General features: G+C 49.2%; 1 long non-coding RNA gene across 1 annotated transcript; it reads right to left on the reverse strand.

Moving 5' to 3' along the window:
• Nucleotides 1-324: 324 nt before the first annotated feature.
• Nucleotides 325-18538, reverse strand: LOC307178320. Its single transcript, XR_013825177.1, has 3 exons — nucleotides 18411-18538; nucleotides 10093-10262; nucleotides 325-2665 (listed from the first exon to the last, which is right to left on the reverse strand). It is a non-coding gene; the product is annotated as an uncharacterized lncRNA (long non-coding RNA).
• Between the last annotated feature and the right edge of the window lie 564 nt (nucleotides 18539-19102).

Genomic DNA, 19102 nt, shown 5'->3' on the forward strand with positions numbered 1-19102 from the left:
CAGAATAAATAAATCAATAGATCACACACACACACACCAGCTCTGTGGTTATGAAGCCCATATAAAGTGGTTCCAGGCTCTTGGCAAAGACTGCTAAAGGCTGGCAGGGCCGGCAGAGAGGCAGTTCAGAAAACATAATCTTCTATTTACCCAGATAAATATGATACTGGCTACATGAATATGAAGGCACTCTGTTAAACACTTTATATGCTGTACTGCACCCAAAAGGCCATAACTGCCTTTCGATTAAGGACAGTGATCGGGAAAGAGCAAACCAGGCAAATAAATAAATTATATGTATTTATTTATTTTTAACATGCTTTGCCAGACAGGCCACAAGGCCTCTCTCAGGTAACACACACCTGGCAACCTAAACTAAAAAGGGACCTCTTGATAGGAAAGAACTGAGCTCCCCTTCCCTCTCCTCCTGGGCTGTGGCTGAACATCTGTCCGTCTGCCGTGCTGGGTGAAACAGAGGAAGTTTAGATCCAGTGGCCGCTGTGCTGGATCAAAGCATCCACCTCCTTGTCCAAAATCTGTGCAGAAGGACTGTTACAAATTAGGAAGCAGTCTCATAGATGCATAGATTCAAACCCCAAGCTGTATTTGAGTTAAGAACCAGGATATTCATGGAGTACAGAGCGTGAGTCTGAGAAATGAGTTTAGAATCCTTCCCAAATGCCAGCAGATCTCCTGTGACCAGGAGTATTAAGGTGTCCCCTGGACTGGCACAGGCTCTGAGGGAACCCCTCTTAATTTTTACAGGTTCCTTTGCTCTTTGCATTCCCCCCAATAGCATGTATTGAGCATTATGTAAGTGTCAGCTTGTTCTAAACACTTTATGTGACAGTAATGTCATCCAGAATGCAATGAGGTACTATTGTTATCCATGTTTTACAAATAAATAATTACGACCTAGGGAGTTTAGGTAAATCTCCCAAGTTAACACAGCCGGTAAGTGGTGACAAGGGGATTTGAATCCAGGTCATCTTCCATCAAAGCCAACACTCTTTAAACTACAGCTGTGTATTTTACTAGATATGCCCTTTCTACCGAGGGCACTCCCAACCCCTCCATGGCTTCAGTCATCATCTCTGTGACAGCCATCAAGAATATTTCAATTTCCATACCAGCTCCAGTCCATTGGTAATGGCTGCCCGAATCATGGTGCTTAAGCAGCCAGGCTCAATGGGGAAAAAAAAAAAAAAATCTGCAATTGATTAGTGATGCCTGTTCTGGGTGCAGAAGGGGCAGTTTATGGCACACATGCTACCTATTTGCATGTTCACTTTCCATTGCCAACGAATACTTTATCTTCTGAACTCCAAAGCCAGATTTTCAACTGCCACTGAGCTATCCCACTGGGATATCCTATTGACATCTCAGACTCCCCAAATCTGGCCTCTTCTCTCATGATCCCCAATGAGGTTTAAAAAATATTCACCCAGATTTCAAGCTGGAAACCTGAGAGCTGAGCTGAGCTCTTCTCTCTCCTCCATTCAGTACTCTAATCAATCATGCATCTTTTCCATTCTGCTTTTCAAAAATTGTGAAGGTTTCCTGTGAGCTCTCACTCACACTCCTTGAGTCTAGGATAGGCCTCCGTTTACACTATTGCAAGAACCAGCTAACCAGTGTTCCTGCCTCCAGATCTGCCAATTCACTGCCAACTATTCTTTCTGAAGCATGAATCTGGATATATATTTCCCTTGCCCAGTACCTTTGTGGCTCCCCTAAGGTCCAGACCCTGCAGCTGGCATATGAGACCCTTTGCCATGAGTTCTTATTCTAACTGTTCAGATACCTCCCTTGCCCCTCGATGAGTCATCCCGTCACATGCTACCTGTGCTTCAGCAACCACCCTGCTCTACCCTCCCATCATCATTCATGCCCGTGTGTCCTTGCACAAACTGTTTCTCCCGCTAAGAATATCCTGCACAATGTAGTGATCCTTTACAGAGACCTCCAGGCCCTGGCTTGGCAGGAGCCAGCCATCACAGATCACACCCTCAGCTCTAAGAAGCGTTGTCTGGAGGAGCCAGTGTGGCCATAACAAGCCCATCCCCAGAGGGGCTGGGCCTTACCCTGGCCTGTCCTTTCCCGAGTCTCCTTCAAAGCAGCAGCTGTTAGGATGGGGTTTACAGCCTATACATCCATAAACAAAGGTATCCTTCAGAGAGTGTACCCATGGACGCTGGATGGTGAGACCCATGACCCTGAGTTATCCCAACAGTGTCCCCAGGCACCTGGGCTGATGGGTTTTTGCACCAGCTTACACTTTACCATTTCGGGGCACACAGCTCACATCAGCCTCATGGCACTTGGCATTGATACAAAAATGCAACCTCCTTGAGGGCAGGGGCCAGTCCGAAACATCCTTACCCTCCTGTTATACCTGGACTTGGAACCTGTTACAAGGCAGGCAGTCAAGAAATGGCCGTCCATGGACTTAGTGGAGTGAACCAGAAAATAGATGAATCTGTCTCAGCGTTGTCCCTTATTAGCTGGGGGATCTTGGTTTAGTTTTGTAGCCTCTCTACTTCCGTTTCTTCAGCCACAGAACCGGGATAATAGTAGTGCCGTATTTAGGGGTTCTTCAGACTTTGTTATCAGCGAGTAGCGGATGGGTGGGTGGATGGATGGATGGATGGGTAGCTGAATATTCCTGTTGATGAACAGTGGATTAACAGATAAATGAGTTATTTAATAGATTCACTTAATACACGTTTAGTTAAAGAGAAGTGAGGGCCAAAAGCCACCACCAGTCACACACTAAATAAAGTGACCCAGACACAAATGGTCCCTCAGGAAACAATCAAATAACAGTAACTTCTGCAGGCCTAGGGATGGCGTGGAGGTTCCCTCTGGGCACTCTTTTCACCAGATACCCTTCCCACGAAGAAAGGGGCAGGGAAGGGGGGAGGGGAGGGGGGAGAGATGAAGGAAGGGACGGGATGGTAAAAGTGCACGCACGCGCACACGCTCAGAGAAAGAACTTAAAGCCGAGCCCTCCTGTCGCTTCACCCTCAGCCGCTGCCCTTACCCCGAGCCTCCCCGGGAACAGTCTACGGGCCCGAGGCTTTCTTTTGCAGAAGAAGGTGGTGCAGACAGGATCTTGAGCTCCCAGTCACCCTGCTTGTAAGTTGATCTGTCAGCTCGGTAGCGCTTGTGTGTGTGAAGGCAAGCAGGTGGAGAGAGACACAGAAGAGGACATCTCTGAATGCTTCTTCTCTGACCTATTAGAGGTCACCCCTCACCTGCCTCGGATCGCTCACCTGTGGCTACAAAGCCTAACCCACTCTGAGAACCCAGATTCTCCTGTTGGGAGCTTTACGGACCCCCAGGACTTCTCTGGCCCCTCCCGGCTCGGCCGTATCAGCTGAGTAATCTCCCTGAGCGTTCTGACACACAGCTGCAAGAGATGAAAACTGTACTGTTGATAGCTGAAACTTTGGATAAGATTACATGGTTTTGAATATCTTGATGACATATTTGTCTGAAAAGTCTTTTAGAGGACAGCCTAATATAAATGCACGGAAATGTTTCTAATGACTAGCGTTTGTCTACAGACTTCGTTGGAGAAATTAGCATTCATGTGTCTCTGGATGTCATTTGCATTTGTATGTGGGGACCAACTTTTGAATAATCATCTCTTCCAGCCCAGAAGTGTTAACTATTTACTCCGAACACAGGCTGGTTTCCTTCTCAGGCTATCCGGCTGGGTCTGTGATGTCCAGAAATAGGTAATGTTGTAAAGGACATATATCCCGTGGCTCCAAGACCACTGGACCCTTCTAAAGAGTCGTCAGATACCATTTGCCCTAGCAAATATTTACTTGCTCTGCTCTGTTCTGGCCTCACCCACCCCACTGTTTTAATCACCTCCCCTCATCCCAGCCAACCTTGGTTCTTGCTACGAGCTCCAGACCTCCTAGGTTGAAGGCTGAGACCTATCTGGTCGCAAGTATACTTGGGATTCTCCCCAGGACAACACAGATTCCACTGAAACTCCACGGAAAGGAGCTAGCGTGTGCAGGCAGCGTGGGTCCCATTCCCTTCTATGGTTTCATAGGTCCTTTGGCTGAAGTCCAGGGTAATTTTCCTGGTCCAGTTTTGCTTTAAGTAGAAGGAGAAGACAAGGTCTGGATAAAGCCAAGCAGAGCTAAGTGCTCACAAGGCTCTGATCTGCTCTGGGATGTCCAGGAAGAAAATTAACCTCTGTAGGCATCAGTTTTTTCATCCGTAATGTGGGGAGGTAATTCTACCAACTACCCAGAGTTAAAAAGACAAGAGTTGATCGTGCATCTAAAATCCCAGGACTGGGCACACAGGAGACACCCAGTAAATGTTCCTTTCCTGCCCTGTCGCCTCAGTATTTCCTAGCACACCGTCAGCAGCAGCGTTAAGGCTCCTAATGGCAACTTTAGCAAAGAGCAAAAAACGATGCGCTGGTTTCGGCGTGAGATTCATTCGGGAGCGTGTCGCAGAGGGCACGTTCGTTTGGGGATAGCTGGACAGCTTGGGAGTCACTCTCTTTGTGAGCTCTGGGTCTCCAGTACAATCTCCCTGCGCACGTTCGTTCTCCGAGGTCTTACCCGTCTGTGTCAGAAGGAACTCCGGACTGTTCTGCCTGAGAGGGTTGCTCTGGAGGCAAGAGGCCCAGCGTCAGGTGAGGCCCCCGCGTGGCTCTGCGTTGGGACCTAGCAACCTGCACAAAGTAGGTGCTTCCTGAACGCCGGGTAAGTGAACTGGTGTGAGTTCGTCAATCTCGGCAGCGCCATGCTGTCTCCTCCTAGAATGTGGAGCAGGAATACTGATGGACTACGTTCCAAGAGATAAGTACCTCTAACAGTAAATGAACAGCAACAACAATTGTAACATTTCTGGAGCCCTCGGTCCAGGCCAGGCTTTGTGCTGTGTGCTGTATGGTGCCGTCTGGTTTTGACACACAACAGGCCACCAGCCGTCAGCTGTCGTCTCCCATCCCAGTGGGAACTTGGATGTAGAATGGGAAGAGGTGTTTGCTGTTTCTTCCACTCAGCCTGCCCCTTCTCTGTTTTGAGGTAAAGCACAAGTAGCTCATTTCAGACATCACCCTCTCTTAGAAATATCCCCCAAACCCCCAGGTTTGGGGGGAACTGTGCTCCCAAATATGGCCGCGTGCAACCTTCTAGAGACTCGGAGAGCTGGAAGATGAAAGATGATGGTAACCCTATATGTAATTACAAATGGCAGCTCTATCAGACTGGAAGTGAGCAAATGAAGTCCAACAAAGTTCAGCTTTTTCCACAATAACGACTGATTTGTGTTTTCAGTTGCTGTCAATAGAAACAACCTTGGGGTGGAGGGGTGGGCAGAGCTGCTTTGCTGATACCCGGAGCCCGTGCCCTGCCTGTGATTCGACTTGGCACCGGTCCTGGGGCGTCCCAGCTTCCTTATCACAGGACGTGTTACTCCCATCCTAAGCTCAGGCTTGCTTGTCTGTCTGTCCACTGCCTGGAAACCTCCGGGAGGACAGGCGCTGGTGTTGAGATGAAGAGGGTCAAGGAATGTCTGGAGAATGAATGAACGTGTTCATCTGCAGTGTCCTCTCAACCCGCTGGTGTGTCCCAACCGGCAAACGACTGTTCTGGGGTCTTGCTCTGTGTCTCTCTGTCTCCCTCCCTCTGTGTCTCTCTCTGACTCTGTCTCCGTTTCTCTCTGTCTCTGTCTTTGTCTTTTTCTCTCTGTCTCTCTTTGTCTTTGTTTCTCTGTCTCTCTCTCTCTCTCAGGATGATGCTGACAAGGAGGGAGGGAGGGAGCATTGAAACCTGATTTGTAAGAATTATTCGATCTGTTTCCATCTTTCTGTTGGGCCTCACATGAACACCCCGACAAGTTCTCTGCCGCCATGTTAATGTTCCGGGCGATGCTCTCTGGCGGCCCACATCTCATGCCAGAGACAACGCCTGCTCCCAAAGAATCCCAGGCCACGTCCCACCCTTCCTGTGTCTGCAAAGGCACATTGGGAGAGGCAGAGCTGATCTTCCTTGAAGCCTGGGTTGCTGAGGGTTTTTTTCTTGGCCACTGTGCCTTGAGGACATTTTTATGTACCTCTTGCCAAACCTGAAACTTGATGTTGGGATTGTTGGTGATCCTCTGAGAGTCAGAAGTGGCACCAGAACACACCTGGCCACTCCCAAAAGCACATTTCCCAAGCACCAGAAAACTACACCTTGTCCTCAGGGTAGGATCAGCTCGGCAGAATGGCCCAGAATCTTGCAGCATCACTTTTCATTGTTATCCTGAAAGAAACAAATTAACCTGCAGATGTGGCTACTGTAGCCTCTCTTTTGACTGAGCTGATTGGTCCACTGGTGCAAACACATCCTTAAATGAATGTACACATCATGTATCATAGATAATTGATGTGTATGTATACTTTCCCCTTTCTTTTGTCACTAGCCATTTGTTTTTAATTTATCCATTGGTTGGTTTATTTACTTATTTATTTTTGGCTTTGTTGGGTCTTCGTTGCTGCGCGTGGGCTTCCTCTAGTTGTGGTGAGCGGGGGCTGCTCTTTGTTGCAGTGCGCAGGTTTCTCATTGCACTGGCTTCTCTTGTTGCAGAGCACGGGCTCTAGGCGCGCGGGCTTCAGTACTTGTGGCGCGCGGGCTCTAGAGAGCAGGCTCGGTAGTTGTGGCACACGGGCTTAGTTGCTCCGCGGCATGTGGGATCTTCCCAGACCAGGGCTCGAACCCGTGTCCCCTGCATTGGCAGGCAGATTCTTAACCTCTGCGCCGCCAGGGAGGTCCGCCATTTGTTTTAAATATCTACTGACTGCCAATCACATGGTTCCTCCTCACACTATTATTTGAGACGTGGACTGATTTAAAGAAGAATACATAAGTATCTCCCTCCGACACACCATTGATTCCACCCACATCCCTTAAGGAGATGTATATTCCTACAGTTTCGATCACATACTTTATTGATGAAAAGGATACAGTGACAAAACTGGCACTGTGTTTTCGTCCCCAGAGTGTAACTCTCTGGGGGATTTTTTTTGTTTGTTTTTGTTTTTGTTTTGCTGTATGCGGGCCTCTCACCGCTGTGGCCTCTCCCGTTGCGGAGCACAGGCTCCGGACGCGCAGGCTCAGCGGCCATGGCTCACGGGCCCAGCCGCTCCGCTGCATGTGGGATCTTCCCAGACCGGGGCACGAACCTGTGTCCCCTGCATCAGCAGGCGGACTCTCAACCACTGCGCCACCAGGGAAGCCCTCTGGGAGATTTTTGAGAGGAAACACCAGGGAGGCTATTTCTAACCTTCTGTCACGAAATTTAGAGCATGGGCTGAGTAGTGAGGAGGGGTGATCAGTGAGGCGCTGAGTATAAAGGTAGAGAACACCATGGCAAAGGGGCCGACGTGTGAACCCCATCTTCACGTGCTCCATGGAAGCCTCTGGAACATTCACTGGTGAGGGTAATTGTAACAACACAAAGGCCTGGGGGAAGGGTGTTAACAGCCTCTTTGCCCTCATTCAACTTTGTGTCTCTGTTGGGCTCTGCCTCCACCCAGCCCCACCCCCGCCAGGTCCATTCTCTGCTTCTCCCCACTCAGCTCTGGGCTCTGGGAGACAGATCAGTGTGGGTGGGCTCGCCAAGCCCTCTGGCTTCCAGCTGGGTCAGGCCTCTGAGTAACACTGCAGGGCGGTGGGGTGAGCTCCTGCCTCCCAACCTGCAGGATCACTCGTGCCCTTGACTGAAGGTTACAGCTCTAGAGTCGGAGTCAGGCTGCCCTGTCTAGTCACCCACCTCTCTCTCTCTCTCTCCCCCCCATCTGTCTCTTTCTCCCTTTCTCTCCATCTCTTTCTCTCTCTCCTCCCCTCTTCCCTGAGTCTTGGAACGATGCACCCTTTCCTTACCCTTTCAGGCAGCAAGAGGTGGTCCTGGCTCCCTGAAGGTGGAAACCCCAGGAAATGATACTTTGCCTTAAGGCTTTTCTATATCCTGTGTTCCTGTGCTCTGTAAGCATTCCCTTTATTAAAACTACTCTTGGTTCCCCAGGCCCACTCCTTCTCACTAGGACCCAAGAGACACAAAGTTGTGGATCAGATAGCATCACATGGGTGTGCTTCTCCCAGGTGCCCCAAGGTCCACCCGGAGTAGAGCCTCCTTTGTCTCTCTCCTCCTCTCCCCCGGATGCAGTCAGGGTTCTCTACAGAAGAACGTGAATGACCTTCACCCTTTTCCCAGGAGAGACCAAGCTGGGGTCCTGTGTACCTCAACAGGCCCTTACTGCCTTCGCCAGCCCACCCCACAAACTCTGGACCCCTGAATCAGAGCTGAGCTATGCGAAAGGGCAGAGCACGGACCAAAGTCAGAGGGCCTCTGCTCTTTTCCTGCCCTGTGACTTTGGGTTATACACATGCCTCCTCCTTGGGGATGATGTGACATTTCATCAAGTCAAGCCATGAATAATCTTGTAGCTGAGAAAGGCCATGTGACTCATTTCTCATACATAAAATATAAACATTCCAATGGTACCATCAATTTCCCTTTTGTTTTTACCACCTTGCAATGCAAACATGATGGCTAGCACTTCAGCAGCTACCTTGGGAAGATGAGGTGATAGCAAGAGAGGAAAGATGAGAATGGCAGAGATGGTGAGATGGTGACCTTAATATTAGTAAGCCACTGAACTAATGCTAGCAATCGGCTACCTCCACAACTGTGTGGGGTGTGTGTGTGTGTGTGTGTGTGTGTGTGTGTGTGTGTGTGAGAGAGAGAGAGAGAGAGAGAGAGAGAGAGAAAGAGAGAGAGAAAGGGAGAGAGAGAGAGAGAGAGAGAACATTAATCCTTCTTTGTTTAAGCCCCCTCTTAATTAATTTTTCTGTTGTTTGCAGCCAAAGGCATTCCTGTCTGATATAGTGAATAATGTGTCAATAAAATAAAATCACTTCTCCTTCTCCAACACCCCATTGCCTTTTTACATTGAAATCTGTGTAGTGTAGATTTTTTGAGTTAGAGGGTTAATCTGTTTAACCCCCTTTCACCCTCTTTTCAGCAGCTCCTGTAGCCCCTTGAGAGCAGATGCCACACTGACATTTACATCCCTAACGATCAACACCACAGTTTCCGTGTAACTGGCATTCGATTAAAGACGGGCTTCAGAAGGTCCACGGAGGATAGTACAGTAGCTACCATTTATTGAAGGACTAATACATGCAAAGCATTTTCCAGTTCTCATTTCAGACGCATCATATCTCTATTGAGCAAGTCTTTTTACCCTCATTTTACAGATGAAAATCCTGACACTCAGAGAGTTTTCGTCATTTGGCCAAGATCCTGAAGCTTAGAAATGACACAGAGGAAATGTGAAGCCCCAGTCTCCCAGCTCCCCTGTAGACATCGTCCCTGTGAGACAAACCATGCAGAGTGTAGAAACCACCCCCGGGGACTTTTTCTCATTTTAGCATCTGAAGACACCAACACACCCAGCCAGGTGCCGACCTGCATTGAAGCAGGCTCTGCATTAAACCTTCAAAGAGTCTAGAATTCGATCCCCGGAGGGTTCAGAGGATGCTGGTTTTGGGCTATTGAGAAAGTGCCCCTTTCCACTCTCTCATTTGCATGCTGGATGTCTACTGAAAGTTGCTATGGTGATCCGTTTGACCAGAAGTTTCCGCTGAATCATCCCAACACATATGAAAGCAGAGATGTGGTTTGGGGACCCAGAGCCCCGTCGCCGGGGGAAACGTCTCCATCTTTCACTTGTGACTCACTCGTGGTCACGCGTAGGCCCAGCTGGGACGAAAGCGAGACCTCTGGGACAGGTGTCGCTCCCTGGAGACATTTGCACAGCAGGGCACGCTGCAGTCGCCTCTGGGGACCCGAAGACTGGAGAAGGAGAGGCGGGAGCCGGCACCTGAGCCACGCCCTGCTCTGCAGGGTCGTTCCGGGGCTCAGGTCTTCTAAGCAAATGTCTCGGTCTGGAGACCCCTAACAGCAGAGGCGGCAGTAGGCACGTGGGTTCAGGTAGTCTATCTGAGAGCTGATGTGAGGAAGCAGAAGGGAAGGGGATTCTAAGCCAGCGTGAAGGGAGAGCCTTACCAGTGTGCTATCTGGGTGCTGCCGTGGGCGCTGCCCTGCTTTAGGATCTGTTTCTAGAGTAACTGGTGACAGAACGCAGAGACGATGGAGCACGGGACTCCATGTTCAGGTCTCCTGTGTTCAGGTCTCCTCTCTGCTCAGCGCGGTCCTGGTTGTAGGCCTTGATTTCCCTATGCACAGAAATGTAGAAAAGAATACCTCGTGTGGCTTAAAAGGAAATCACGTACATGGTGGGACCTGGTGCAGGGTCTAGCATGTGGCATATCTTCAGTCAGCTTTGCTTTCTCTCCTCTTCACCAGAGCTTCAGCTAAGTGATACCGCTGCTCTTGGCTGAGAACCAGGCGTAGGAGCTTATGGACAAACAGTTAATTTACAAAATGTATAGATATGGGACTTCTCTGCCGGCACAGTGGTTAAGAGTCCGCCTGCCAGTGCAGGGGACATGGGTTTGAGCCCTGACCCTGGAAGGTCCCACATGCCACGAAGCAACTAAGCCCGTGCGCCAAGACTACTGAGCCTGCGCTCTAGAGCCCGCGAGCCATAACTACTGAGCCCTCGTGCCACAACTACTGAAGACTGCGCGCCTAGAGCCCGTGCTCCGCAACAAGAGAAGCCACAGCAGTGAGAAGCCCACACACCGCAACGAAGAGTAGCCCCCACTCGCCGCAACTAGAGGAAGCCCGTGCACAGCAGCAGAGAGCCAACGCAGCCAAAAATAAAATTAATTAATTAATTTTAAAAATACATATATAGATGGAAAGAGATCTAAACATAGCTCTCAAAAATTGCCCTTTATTTTGAAGTAAACGTTATTTGACATTTGATCTTCTTTTGAATTATGTCCTGTGTAACTAGATGAACATGGGTATCTTTAGAGAGAAACAATGTAGATACATAGAGGAAGTGGTGCCTATTCCCTTTTTTTTTTTTTGGCTCCTTGGAGACATTTAAAGGATGCTGCTGGTTGGGGTGCAGGGGGCTGTGTGGAACAGAATGTGGAAAAGTGGTCAAAGGAAGAACTCCAGGGCAGTCTGTTGGAGTGCATTAAAGGAGAGAGATTGCCGTTCAAATGGAGGCTGAGCTTTGAAAATTATGTAACGCATTACATTAGCAACATGTTACATTTCTGTGTGGAAAGACAGGTACAACTTTTCTAGAAAATACTTTGTCATATCAGCACCCTAAAATACGTATACCTTTTAGCCTGCATATTAGTCAGGGTTCTTCAGAGAAACAGACCCGATAGGATATGTATATATTTCCTGTTGGATAACTATCTATCAATCAATCAGTCAGATAACCTGGAAGCTGGAAACCCAGTAAAACTACTGGTGTCATTGAGTCTGAGTCCAGAGGCCTGAGAACCCAGGGAGCCCACTGTGTAGATCCCAGTCTGCAGGGATCTGGGACCCCTTTTTTTTTTTTTTAATTTTTTAAAAAAATTTATTTATTTTATTTATTTATTTTGGGCTGCATTAGGTCTTCATTGCAGTGCGCGGGCTCGGGCAGTGAGACAGGAAAAAAAAAGGGGGCTGGAGGAGCAGGGGTGAGGGAGGTGAAGCTCTCCTTCCTCTGCCTTTTGTTCCACTCAGGCCCTCAACGGAGTCACCGATGCCCGCCCGCACTGGGGAGGGCGTCCACTTTACTGAGTCCACAGGTTCAAATGCTGAGCTCATCCAGAAATATCCTCACACCCAGAAATAATGTTTCATCTGGGCACCCCGCGGTCAGGCAAGTGACACATGAAATTGACCATCACAGCCTGGTAACCCCAGTTTTTTCTCTCTGTCTTACAGAGATTATCAGATATTCAGAAATGTACAAGGGTAGAGATCAAAGCAGTATGTATATTACTGAAAAATTGGAAAGTATTTGAAAGTCCCGCAATAAGTGAAGTAAATTCTTTTATGATCATGTGATTAAGTGCTATGTGGGCAGTAAAGACACTCTTGCCAAGAGTACTCAGTGATCAGGGAAAGCGTTGATGGTAGATTATGAAGTGAAAAGTTGGTTAATAAAGAGTCCATCTGATTCCAATTCTGTTAAACATACCCTTTCGTCATACAATTGCCTATCTGTGTATATATTTTTGTATACTCATTACCCAAAGAATAACTTAGGGGAAACACTATTAACAGCCACTGTTTCTAAGTGGTTCTCTTCCCTTTATTCTTGCTCCTTTTTGTACTTTCCAGAGTTTCCATAAGGAGGAGAAAACACTGTCATAATCAAAGAAGGAAACGATAGCTGTGATTTCTGAAGATGCTGAAGAAGTCAAACGTTAGATTCCTGCTCCTTTTGCTTCGGCTCCATTTCTCTTCAGAATACAGCCGGATCTGCCCCCGGAAGGTGAGGGTCAGGTGAGCTGCAGGGCCACAGGGGTCAGGACACTGTGCTTTGATGTGTGGCCTCCGCCCCCCAGGACAGAACAGTGTGGAAGGCAGCCATCAGAGGACAGCGTGGAGGGTTGGTTAGTCTCCCCAGGACTCAGGGCTGTGACACATTACAGTGCCTGCTGTCGCTTTGGACCTCTGGGGGTGCGTCCTTGACCGTGCAAAGAGGATGAAAACTAGAAGCTCCCCGCATCCTAACCTCCTGACCGGCTGTGTTTTCTCTCCTTTGATGGTACCTCCATTTCCACACCCCTCCCCCTTTCTCTATGGCCCCCACCTGTGTCGTCCAGCCGGCTCCCAGCCCACTGGTCTGCTTCCACTCACACCAACATCTCGTGTCCCTCACTGACGATGCCAGAGGGTCACAGAGAGAGAGTGACCACGATTCCACCCACCGCAGAGATTTGTGAGACCCACAAAAACATCAGAATTGTAGTCAGGAGACCGTGTGGTTTGAATCTCTCTCTCGCGCCCTGCCAAGCTGTGTGGGCTTGAAAAGGTATCTTCACTTCTCTGAATTTTAGTTTCTTCACCTGTAAGCAGCCTGCCGCCTAATCGTGAGAATGACGTGAGTCTATTAGCCTCAGTAATCACGAGAGCTGCACAACAAAGACCGCAAGCTTCGCGACTTCAAACAACGCCCACGTATGATACCGCGGTTCTGTTGGTCCGAAGTCTGAGTGGGCTGAGGCAGGTTCTCTGCGGAGGGGCTCGTACAAGGCCGCAGTCAAGATGCCGGCTATGCTGAGCTCTTAATTGGAGGCCCTGGGGGAGAATCTCCTTTCAAGCTCATCCAGATTGTTGGCAGAATTAATTTCTCTGTCGCTGTGGGGCTGAGGTCCCCATAGCTTTTGTCAGCTGGGAGCCACTCTCTGTTGCTGGGGAGCACCCACCTTCCTTGTCACGTGCTCCCCCCACACCCGAAAGCTTCAAGCCAGCGACAGCCGGCGCAGTCCTCCTTGGGCTTTGAACCTCTCCAACTTCCCCTTCTGCTTCCAGCTGGAGAAAACCCTCTGCTTTCAAAAGACTCATGGAGATTGGAGACAATGGTGCGTGTAAATCGCTTAGAATGGTGCCTGGCATTTAGTAGATCAAGGTTGACTTCAGGACGGATACAGCCCAGGATACCTAGAAGGTTCTGGATCGGCTTTTATGGAATAAATGAGTGCATGAATGGATGCAGGAATGAATGAGCAAATGGGAAAAAAAAAAATCAGCTGTGAAGTTGAGTTCCTATTTTGGAGGGCGGAGGCAGTCAGCGAGGGACATCTCCAACAGCGAGGGGACCTTCTGATATGAATTCCATCAATCCACGCAAAGTGAGGATTCAATTAATACAGCTACTAAATAAGGTTTCGTCCTGCAGCGTGAGAGTACCTGGGGAGCGTCGTCTGAGCCCGGCTTCTCTGCTCGGAAAGCATCCCCCTCCGAGGCCCCAGGAAGTCTCACTGGCAATTACAGCCAAAGGAGCAAAATTCTGTCTCTAGGCACTTCCCCCCTTCAGCTTCAAATTGCTCTTGGGATCGCTATGTTTCTCCCACACGGGCTCTGCGCCAGGTGCCCAACTCACTTCCTGCCGCAGGAGGGGCAAGGACGTGGGTTCTGGATCTGGCCAGAGGAGCCTGGGGATTCTACCCTTAAAGTCTCAAATCCTTGTCATTTTAGCAGTCATCAGAGCATCACTGAATCATTACATCAGGCACCTCCAACACCTGTGAAACAACTCAGGTACCAAAGAGAAACAGAGCGAAGATGAAACCTGGTGTCCGATGGGCAGCAGTGCACTTGGTAAACTTACAGGCACCCCTGGCTTCCAGACCTCCTCCAAAGGGCTTTTATAGCTTCCTGAAAATGCTTTAGCACTGGGTTTTAATTAAACATTTAATATGCATCATGCAAATTTATTGCTTCTGCCAGGGGGAAAAAGATGAATCTTGTTATTTGGACATCTCCAGCTAAGAACACTGATATTTTCCCGGGGGTCACTAATGGAGCCCGCAGCTGCGTGCAAGTTTGAACAGCACTGCAGGAGCCGGGGAACATCCTGGTCTGCACAGTCATGGGCTCGGAGCAGTTGTGTTCATTTCGGCTTCTCAGACTCAGTCCTAATACTAAGGATGTAGGGAGATGCAAGCTGTTGAAATTAACACGAAGCATTTAAAATGGACCCCTTTGTCATAGGGTCTCCTTCTGTGTTCATCTCTTCCCCCTTCCCATCACTCCAAAGTTCTGATCTCTGAAAAGGATGATCCAAACTACCTGGAAAAATACTTTGAGGAAATGCCTCAGTGTACAGGATCATACTATCTGCCTGACCCAGGAGGGTTAGGGTCCCACTAAGTTGGTATCTATTGACCAGAATTTTGGAATGAGGAATCTGGCATATCAAATATTCTCATTTACTGCAGATCAAGCACAAACTCTTTTGATTTCCAACCTTGTTGTGCAGATTTCTTCTAAATTCATACAGGCCTCCTGTCCTGCCTTATTAAAGGGGAATTGGCTAAAACTCTTTGGTAAGGAGGGGTTGGAAATACCCTTGGCTGGTCTCAGCTCCAGTATTCATTGAACAAGACAATAGCCGTAGAGTCGTGGTTCTCGACTGGATGAGTTTTTCCCCCAGGGGACCTTGGCCATGGCTGGAGATAGTTTTGGTTGTTACAGCTGCGGAGGCTTGGGGGGCAGGAGTTGCTACTGGCATCCAGTGCCTGGAAGCTAGGGATGCAGAAACGTCCTACAACACACAGGATAACCTCCTCCACAAAGAATTATCCATTCCCAAATATCAATAGTGCTGAGGTCGAGAAGCCCTGATACAGAGGCTAAAAAAAAGGTTTGTAATACAGGCTGATATATTCGATGGTCATCTAGAAGGAAAGATTTAAAGCAAACACACAAACAAAAAGCCTTTGATACGAGAATCCAGCGGGGAGTCTGCCATCAACCAGCTGTGTGGCCTTGAGCAAGTTAATACACTGAATATACTGAATTCGATTTATTTACTCCTTCATTCGGGCAGCTTTGTGAAGAATGGCACGTTCTAATCTAAGCAGAGGAAGCAAAATAAATGATATGTGCAAAGGCTCAAGGCGGGAGAAAGCCAGTGTCCAAGGAAGGCCAGAGTGACTGGAGAATCATCAGCAAGAGGGAGGGAAAAGCAGGGGAGATGCTTCTGGACCTACTGGCCCAGAGCTGTGCTTTTATTCTGGGTGTCACGACCCAGCTGATGCTTTAATATCAGCTGACTGGACAGGACCTTGTCTCTCTGGTTCCCTATACAGGCTCTAAAAGTGTCTGTTGGGTGAGAGACTCTGCTCCCTGCTGCTGTGGTGAGAAGACCTGACCAGAGGGAGGGGACAACACTGGGGGCAGAGAGACCACTCAACAGGCCACTGTGTGGTCCCACAAAAAAGAAAACAGCGGGGCAGTTCCTCACACAGTTAACGTTGTGCCACCATGTGACCTAGCAATTCCACTCATAGATGTGGACCCAGGAGAAAGGACGACATACGTCCACCCAACACCTTGTACACAACTGCTCATAGCAGTGTTGTTCGCAGTGGCCAAAGGGTGGAAACAACCCAAAGGTCCATCAGCTGATGGATGAAGCAACAAAATGTGGTGTATCCGTACAACGGAATAGTACTCAGCCATAAAAAGGAATGAAGTACCCACATACGCTACAACGTAGATGAACTTTGAAAACATTAAGCTAAGTAAAAGACACACAGGACCACATTTTGTATGATTCCGTTTATATGAAATGTGCAGAAGTGGCAAATCTATAGAGACAGAAAGGAGATGGGTGGTCGCTGGGGAGAAGGGGGAATGGAAAGTGATAATAGGTACAGGTTTGGGGGGGGGTGATGAAAATGCTCTGGAATTAGATGGGGGTGGGGTTGCACAAATTTGGATACTAATGGTATTTGCGGGGAGGGAAAACCAGCAACGGAGGCTGACTGCCTGCTTTCTCTGTTGCAGCTGCTGCCGCTACTCTGATCTCTTCCTTACAGGGTCACATTCAATAACTACATGACAGTTTTCCCCACATCTACCTCTTTCTTCTTATTGGAGTGTAAGCTGCGGGGGAGGAAGTGCTTTGAGGAAGGGAATTTGCTTTTGCAGAGGAATCAGAAAACTTTCTTCTTGGTGACCTTTCCACCCTTCATTGCCAGAAGAGTTTGACCTCTGACCCCAGGGATGCTGGGGGAACAGGCTCCGGACAATAGAGCATTACAAATGCAGTGGGTTTTTCATGGACAAGATGTGGCACATTTTAGTGCAGATGGCTTTCCCCAGGTAGTAGTCAATGTACAGAGAGAGAATGATGGTGCTTCCTTTACTTAGAAACTTATCTTAGCCTTTCCTACACAAATAAGTGTCATTTCTGGTAAAGTCAAAAAGAGAAAGAACATTCTTTTGTGCTGATGAGAAATGAAGATAGGAAAAAAAAAAAGCACGACTCAGGAACACAAAACTCATGGACATTAGGCATCAAGTTCTCGTGTCATTTTGGGAGGAAGGGTGAGTTTCAATCTGGTTTTAATTATGCTGACAGATAACAAACACCCTTCTGTCCTCACAGGAGTGTTCAAGGCTGGGGCAGGAGGCGACTTTCCTCATCAGACCCTGAGACAAGGAGATGCCCTCTGGCCCCAGAGGCCCCCCAAGAAAGACAGTCGCTGATGTTCAGAGCAGTAGCTAATTTCCAACGTTATTGACTTTTCATTCATGTAATGAAGCACATGCCTTTGGAGTTAAGAAGGGGATGAAGGTAAGATTCCATCCCTGCCCTCAAAGAGCTCACAGGTATATGGAGATAAAGACAGTCAATGATAAACTGTAGAAGTAGTATTCAAAGGGTGATATGAGAAGCATCCATTGATTGGGAGGTGGGTACACGATGTGGATTACCAAGGTGAGCGCATCATCACGATGCAGCCGGCCTTTTATAGGGGCCCCGATAAGCCATGCACTGGGGGTACTGGGAAGAGAAATAAGGGACTTAGGTCATTATTTTCTTGTCTTCCGTTCAAACGTCATTTAAGGTCTGCACTAGAATCGAAGGACCTGGGTTGCTCTCCTGGGATTTCTCAAGGCTTAGGTTAGACCTCCAGTCCCATCTTTCAAAGGCCAAGTGGTTTGGTGGCTCCATTCCCTCAACCAGGCAGCACCCGCCCCTCCGGCGGCCCTGGCTTCCCATCAGGGGAGACAGACAGGAGGCGGGTCTCGATCCCCAGGCTCCCACCCCTCCCCACACGCCGTGTGCCCTCCCTCCCGCGCCTGCCCGCCGGCACGGTCATCCTGGCTGCTTGTGTGGAAGGCTGTTCACCACACACTGCTCTGAGCCCTGGCTCCTTGCCCCGCAAGGCTCCCCTGCAGCCCCCTGGGGACTCGGCACCCGCGGAGGCTCCGCTGCCCAGGCCGCTGCCCTCACACACCACACGTCCTCCTTTCCCAGGCCCTGCTGCCCTCCCCTCCTTGGCTGGTGGCCCATCATGGCTGACCGACAGCGGGTCTGTGACTTTCTTCCTTCCTTCCCGGGCACAGACAGGGTGGAGCCGTCGGGGGGAGAAGCCGGGCTGTGGTCTCCCTCTGCATCCCCAGGGCCCCTCCCAGCTTCCTGGTTGCTGGGCTCACAGGCGCAGAAGGAGCTGGCGAGCCATCCCATCTGAAAAACCAGCTTGCTACCAGCAAACGGAACAAATGTAATGCGGAAGTCACCAGGAGAGTAACCAGGGAACCCTGCGGACTGTGTCATCTCCACGGAGTGGCTTTGCCCGGTCCTCTCAGACTCCAAGCCAATTAGAGCCTGGCTAATTAGTTCTGGGCACTGAACAGCATTTGTGGGGGAAAGGTCACTTTGGTATACGATTTTCTTTCTCTCTAAGCCACAGAACTTCCTCCAAGGAGCAGGCACTCACCTCCGGTTCTCAGAAGCAGAAGAAGCCAAGTCACACGTTTCTATGAATTCTCTCAGAAAGCCGATGATTAGTAATAATAGCAGTAGCCGTGTCTATTGATTGAGCACAGGTGCCAGACTCTTCACAGATCTCGCCTGTAAGGGAGCCTCCCAGAGATGTGGGCAGCTCCCTTCATAGCTAAGTCAACAACGTCTCAGCAGGGACAGTGAAGAGAAGCAAGGTCGTCTCTTGCAGAGCACGGGCCGGAAGTCCGGAGGGTCAAGGTCGTGCCCCGGCCCCAGCCGACCCAATGTGGCTTGGGCAAGACTCGTCTGCCAGTGGACATTCCAAAGCACTGTACCAAAGAGTTATTAGCTGCAGCGAGAAGGCACACGCTGGTGGATGATTTGATTGAAATGAAGTGTCTGTACAATGCGAGTGGTACCCCCAGCAGATATACTGACACCTCCCAGTGCCTCCCAAGTTGGAAATCAGGAGGAAACCAGTTTCCGGCTACTGCGTGCCAGGCACCGTGTGGTGTTTCTGCTACACGCTTTGACACAGAAACAGCTTTGAAAAATGTGGGTGCACACATAGAGGCGTAGACGTCTAAGACGTACTCCTGTGTGCCTCTGGTGTAGCTCTGACATTTTACGAGAAGAGACTCCCCTAAACATCACATCCAGACAGGTTAGTTAACACAAGGCATAAGT

This window comes from Stenella coeruleoalba, assembly GCF_951394435.1.
Source record: "Stenella coeruleoalba genome assembly, chromosome: 20".
NCBI lineage: Eukaryota > Metazoa > Chordata > Mammalia > Artiodactyla > Delphinidae > Stenella > Stenella coeruleoalba.